This window comes from Cibotium barometz, chromosome 44 (genome assembly GCF_041138505.1).
Source record: "Cibotium barometz isolate CiBa-2024 chromosome 44, ASM4113850v1, whole genome shotgun sequence".
Taxonomy (NCBI): domain Eukaryota; kingdom Viridiplantae; phylum Streptophyta; class Polypodiopsida; order Cyatheales; family Cibotiaceae; genus Cibotium; species Cibotium barometz.
The window spans coordinates 41229742-41236418 of NC_141089.1; positions in this window are offsets into that span (position 1 = coordinate 41229742).

Here is a 6677-nt window from a genome sequence, read left to right on the forward strand (position 1 = left end):
CTTTTAATTTCCTTACAGGTAAAACTCATTAAATTTCTAGCCTTAAAATTTTAATCTAGCAAGGGAGGAGGAGACGGACCAATTTACAACGATGTCCCTCTACCCTACTTGATTTGGTAATGTGATGGATTCGATTGGAAGCAAGAGCAAATAATCTCTAATGGTTGAATTGCGCGAGCGCGCGCGTGTGTATGAAAGAGAGAGAGAGATTGCATGTGCAATTATAATAAATTTATAGAGTAACAAATACACTAAATAGTTGAATAAATAAAATAAGTAAACAAACTATTGAATATTTTAGAGTAACACATGCTAGTGTTAAGCTACCTCCTCCTTGAGCTCCTGGTGACCTATTGTTTGAGTTACTTACCTCATTATTCAATCTCTCATCCATTCTAAAGCCAATTTCTACCTCATTGTTTGCATCCCAATTTGAACATTAACAATGTAGCATATTTTTGAAGAAATTTGAAAGAATTAATAATCTGCATTAAGATTGCAAAACATTTTTCACAACAGATAATCTTTAGTACAAAAAGCAAGTGGAACCGCAAAAAGCCTCAAAATTCACGACATTAGTTTATTCCCTCAATTTTTGTATGGTTTTGTGTTATTTAAGGAATTTTCGTGCTTATTCAAATAATGAATTGAATATCCCTCCATTAGTGTGACTTCGTATGGGCCCGGCTATACTTGGTTGAGAAGTTTTCAAGTGATTAAAAATGCAAGCTTTACACATTTATAATGATCAAGCTATTGAACCTTGGAGTTGATCTCAAAAGGGGAGAAAAGTCGAAGTGTCCATATAAATTGGAAGGGTATGTGTTTCATATAAATTGGAAGGTTTTGTACATCATGATGACATTGGTGCACATAACATTTTGGAACAAACGAAACGTTTTTGGTGTGTCTTGGAAAAAGTGCATGAGATGTTCCACACTTGGGACAAAAGAGAAAAACCTTAAGTTGTGTCACACTTGGAACAAAAGAGCAAAAGCTTAAATTGTGTCATGTTATATTCAAAGGGGGAGAGAATCTGATTGGATTTGGCATGAATGTACTAGAACAACTAGTTATGCTTGACCTAGCCATTTATCTTTTTGAATGGCCTTTTATAACTCATGAAAGCATTTGACATAGTATTGGTACTCCCAAAATTTGTTTATATGTATTGTGATGGTAGCCAAAGGATATTTCAAGTGGTGGTGATAGATTGTGTTTGGTGCTAAGCATTAACAAATTTAGTATTGGTACTCCCAAAATTTGTTTATATGTATTGTGATGGTAGCCAAAAGATATTTCAAGTGGTGGTGATATATTGTGTTTGGTGCTAAACATTAACAAATTTAATGCAGGCATGATGGTTATATTGGGTGATTTCCATACATTGGTATTTGAAATAAAGAGGTACCAAACTAGTTAAAGTTTCTTCTCACCTCAAGCTAGCTAAAATTAATCTTGATAGAGTCACTTACTATGAATAGACATATGGCTTTTGCTCAAACCATGTGCATTGTTGTGAATGGGTTGTAGCCTTAAGAATTGTATCTAAGAGAAAGAGGAATTGATTGCTACTTAATGTCCCTAGTTCTTGGTTAGAGTTTCTACTTGAATTGCCATAAATTCTCCATTGAGAAAATTGGACATTGTAGAGAATGCTTAGGGAATGATTTTGATGGAATACATATGTCAACATAGAGTAAAGAGACTAGTTTAGGCTTTGATCATTCCACTAAGTTTTTTTAAAAGGTAGATCATCCGCTTTCAAGATGGCTAGTAAGAGAACAAAGTAAAAATGCTCTCAAATCCTAAAGACAACAAATGAGAAGCTACATATAAAGGTTTCGAAGTGTCATCAAGAAAGCCAAATGATCTCAACAAAGATAATTTCTTAGATGAAATGAACCAAAGTAGGGAGAAAAGCTTGGGGATCCAAAAGGATATACAACCTTTCCAACTAAGTTGTGAAAACTTCCAAATGGGTGGATACGGTTAGGAAGCAAAAATCCATGTACAACCAAAATGAGATTATGGTAACCATGCTTACAAGGAAGAGAAGCATCGGCAAAATAAACATCTCAATGTGAGAGTTAATGGAAATTATTCACCAAAGGAAGTCAGGATACAAGTATGCCTCAAGAGCTTCCCTTAGCCTTGCTAAAGAATGTGTCGTTGGGTCTTGCCTTAGAGCCGCAAACTGCATCTTCCCTATGTAGGTGCGCTAGCTCGTCCGCCGTTACGTCCTCCCTTTGTTGTTACACTAGAAAATGGGTGAAGGGAGATCTCTATGTGCCTAGATGGAGGCAAGAAGAGATGGTCCTTCATGATGGTTCTCTCTCACAAAGGCAAGGAATGAAGAAGCTAATGGAAGAGGGAAACGTCAAGCAATCCTATTTGCAAGCATTCATCTAGCATGCATGAATCTAATAGCATACAAGCAAGAAAAAAGAGGAAAGAGGGAGAGCTCACAAGTAAACTATTGCAAGAAGTAAAATTATCCCGGAGGAATCGCCCGTGCTTTCCGGGCGGCGAGGAAAGTTTTTCCGGGTTTGGTTTTAGAAGAACCGAGGGATTAGCCTCTTGTCTGGATATCCGTGGGCGAGGCCTCGAGTGAGGGACTCTACCTCGCGCAAGAAGTGCTACTTCCGCTGCTAGCACCCCTGAATTCGTTGCGCAGTGGGGACATGGATCTTTCAGTGGGGATTGATGAAAGACCTTGTAACTCATCGAGAATTTTGTCTTCTTTATATCTTCAAAGGTTTAGAGATGCTAGGTAGGCATCCACTCAATGCACTCATAGTAGTCGAAAGTTGCTTCAGGGTGGGACCTTTGTTGAGGTCAAATGCGAGGCCTTGATCTCCTTTGTGATAATGGTCCCACTGGGGAAACTTTGCTGCCAAAAGGGTGATGATGAGGTTGAAGAAGCGTATGGTGGCAACAATGACGGGATTCGGCACTTGATCATATGTGCCAATGAAAGCATGGGCTCCAAGACATTAGGAGGGGAGAACCATGGGAAGTTGAATTGGAGTTTAGGATTCTCCTTTTGTTCAGTGTCGAACATGTTCTAGGCGCAACGAACAACGGATGGGAAGGTAAGTGTGTGAAGGTTGCCAGGGACTTTGCAGTACTCCACCCAAATAAGTGGCTTGAGTAGGAATGGTCACCGGTGCCAAACCGACAGCTAGCCTAAAAGAACGAACATGAGGGGTCGAGCATTGGAATGGGGCTTGATGTAGCCTAAAAGAACGAGCATGAGGGGTCGAGCATTGGAATGGGGCTTGATGTAGCCTCTGCATTGTCTGTACAGATGTTGAATCTTCCATGTGGCATGCTTGGCATCAAGGTAGAGCCAGAGGACGTGGATATCCATGCTCTTGGTGAGTGGCGCCTGTTGGAGTTGTCATCCGAGTAGGATTCATATGGCCTACTCAAATTCTGTGTAGCCAAGGGATCACACCAGTTGAGGGGATTAAGGGGGGGATCCACCTCCTTGTGCTCTTGTGAGGGTTGGGGTGGATTCTCGCCCTCCTCTAGGGGGGTGGGTGATAGGATGTTGGCGAGGTGAGTTTGTTGAGGTGGAAGGGTTTTGGAGGAAGGGGGGGCGGTGCCAAAGAGTGAGGCATCAAGGAAAGGGGGTGGGCATGCAAATGTAGAGGGAATGTCTTGTGAGGGCATGGTCAAGCCCAATCCAAGATGGAGGGATGAAGGGGGTGAGGGTGGGGTTGGTGAAGGGGGTGGCGAAGGAACTTGAGGAGGGGTGGTGGAAGGTGAGGGAAAAAGGGGTAAGGTAGTGGGTGAAGAGGTTGAAGGAGGAAAGCTAATGCCCACGACGATGAGTTTTGAGTGGAGGATGGGGGGCTCGAGGGAGTGTTGACATGCACCAGAGATGGTGAAGCAGGGGGATCACCTTGGGCGGGGGATCTGGGCCTTTGTCACCAAGCCATGATCATCGTTTATCATCATTGGGGTTGCAGGCTAGGTATTTGGAGAAGACAAAAGCCCTCGCCTCACGGGACTCTTCAAGGTGATGTCAAAGGGGAAGGCGATGTGGGAGTCGTTGAACTGGTCATGGAAATTTCCAAGTGGCAGTAAATGCGGTGCTAGCAGAGGACGAGGAGGCCTGATGGTGAGTAAGGGGGAAGATCACGGTGGTGGAGGGATCTGTAGGCATAATAGAGGGTGGACTAGCCACTCCGTTGTTCGAGGAAGGCAATAGTGGCAACGGCATTGGAAGCAGGATACGGGTACGAACAGAGGCCATGGGGGACAAAAAGCTTGATGGTGGCGTTGGCATCAGTGGCTTGTATCTGCTCGAGGAACATGGCCTAGTTGATGAGGTTGGCGGTGAGAGGGTTAATGGGAAGGTTGAAGAGGATGGTAGGGTCGATAAAGGAAATTCGGTTGTGGAATAAAAGGGTGACGAAGGAAGTTAATGGAGGGGAGAGGGAGTTTGGTGATAGGTAGGAGCAGTGAGGGGGTAGTCCTTGAGGAAGAGGTTGTGTTAGAGAAGGTTGAGCTATGGATAAGGTTGAGTTGGAGGGCACAGTAATGGAGTTCAAGGAGTTGGGTGGGTTTTGGGGTGGGGCGGAGAAGGGGGCAGCTTAGTGGTAGTGTCCATTAATGCATTAACTTTACACTCGAGGGTGTTGGATGTCTACCCCGTAGCTGGGGTTGGAGGGCACGCTCTTCTGTTGCTTGTAAATTGGGCATCCTTTTGTTGTAATGTTTGCTCAGCCACCTATATATAGGAGTTGAAGGAGGCACCCTCGGCAGTCTGGGCACGAGAGTGTATATCCTGAGCTTCATGCTAGGCGAGAGAGTAAGCATGGTGGGCGGATTGGGCATTCTTGTGGGCCGCATGGAGCCACTCTATAGTTTGGTGATGGTGCCCAAAGTGAGAGTATTCTCACAGTTCTTCAGGGATGTCTGCAGTTGGTTGTTGGCGAGGAGGGTTGCTTGGAGGTCTTGCTAGGTTTGGAGGTGATCTGCTTGGGCTAGGAGCATGGCTTGCTAGGTGGCAGTGACGCTTGTGTTGCCTCTGCATGTAGTCTGTCATGGACATAAAGAGCTCCCTGGAAAGGTTTGAGAATCCTTCTGCAAAGTTTGGGAGGGCACCGTGGGAGGATCGGATACCTTCAGAGTATGCCTGTTGGGAGCAGAAACACTCAGCTTGTACCCAACGGCGGAGGGTGTCCATCGTATAGCCTTTCAAGGTAGAAGGTGATGCAGATGATCCATTGTATGGCATTGCAAGGTAGACGGTAGAACGTGATGCAGATGAGCTGGGGGTGACAAAGGAAGGGATTGGATTTTTGGGCTAGGTGTTTAGAGAAGGTTTTCTTCGAGAAATTGGGCGGTGTGTGGCGAAGTTTCTCCTCTTTAGAGGCTTTGTGGGACGCGACGATGGGAATCCTCCTTTGCTTGTGGATCGAGATGGTGGCACTTGGAGGGGTGCGAGGTTGGTGAAGATTGTGGTTTAGGGATAGGGGGTGGGCACTATCTACTCTAGGCAGGTGACAGATGTAGGTTCAACAATGGCCCAATACCAAGGCTCGGTGTAATAGAGCAACTTGTGCTCAACTTCATGAGATTGTGGATGGCATGGCCATCAATTGCTTCATCAGGGCTTCACACTGAGATGGGAGATCTGGGTGGGGTGCTTGCTGTACGCCTTGATTCTGTGGGGGCTAGTGTGCCATGTCTTCTTCTGGGGAGTGTGAGCAATGATCTCAAAGGAGGAGTCTGAGTGTTTGGGTTAGGCCATGAGAGTGGTGGTGGGTGGGCAAGCAGGTAGGAAGTAATGAAAACTTGAGTGAAAAAATTGCAATAGTTTGGCTAGGAAGCAAGAAGAAAAGTGAGGGAAATGAATGGAGGTGGACCCTTATATAGATTTTCAAGTAAGATATATCCGTGGCATCACAGAGGAACGAGTGTTCCTTGGTGTGGTGGAGGAATGATTGTGGCTTTGTTGAGGAACATACATGGCATAAAAAATGAGCAGTTGTGGATTGACCAGTGTGAACGACCGTGGCTTGATAAGTGAACGGCCATGGCTTGATAAGTGAGTGGCCGTGGCTTGATGAGTGAGGCCGTTCACTTTGATGAGTTTTTCTTTTAGGGTACTCTGTGAACAGGTTTTGTACCGTGGGACTATGTGATCAGCAAGTAGGTCCAATTGGGTTGGGGCAAGGTTGGTAGCTTGTTGCTTCATGAAGCCTTGGTGCCTCATAGGAGGGAGCTATTTGATAGTGAGGGGTTAGAGAGGCAGGTGGGGTAGGTGTATGATAAGGGTAGGTGGGGTCACCTCGAGGTTGAGGGGATGCCACTAGTGGAGACATTGGGCAAGGGTGGCATGGCCTTGGCATCCTCCTGGATCTTTGCCTTTACCTTATCTTGCAAAGTGCTAGTGGTGGCAATAACTGAGGCTAGCTTCGGCCTCCATTGGAAATGTTGTGGGGCTAGGAGCTTGGGGGTAGGGACATCGGCAGTCGTGTGGTAGCCAGATTTGCCGATGGCCTTCACATGACTTTTTGGCTATGAGAAGGGTTTTAGGTACACACCTACAAAAGTAGTTGCAGTGTGAGGATGAGGTGGGTTGGTGAGACTGCTATGCTGGGAGATTGGGGGTAGGGAGGGTGCACATCAAGGGTGCACATCAGTGGGAAATCGTGGTA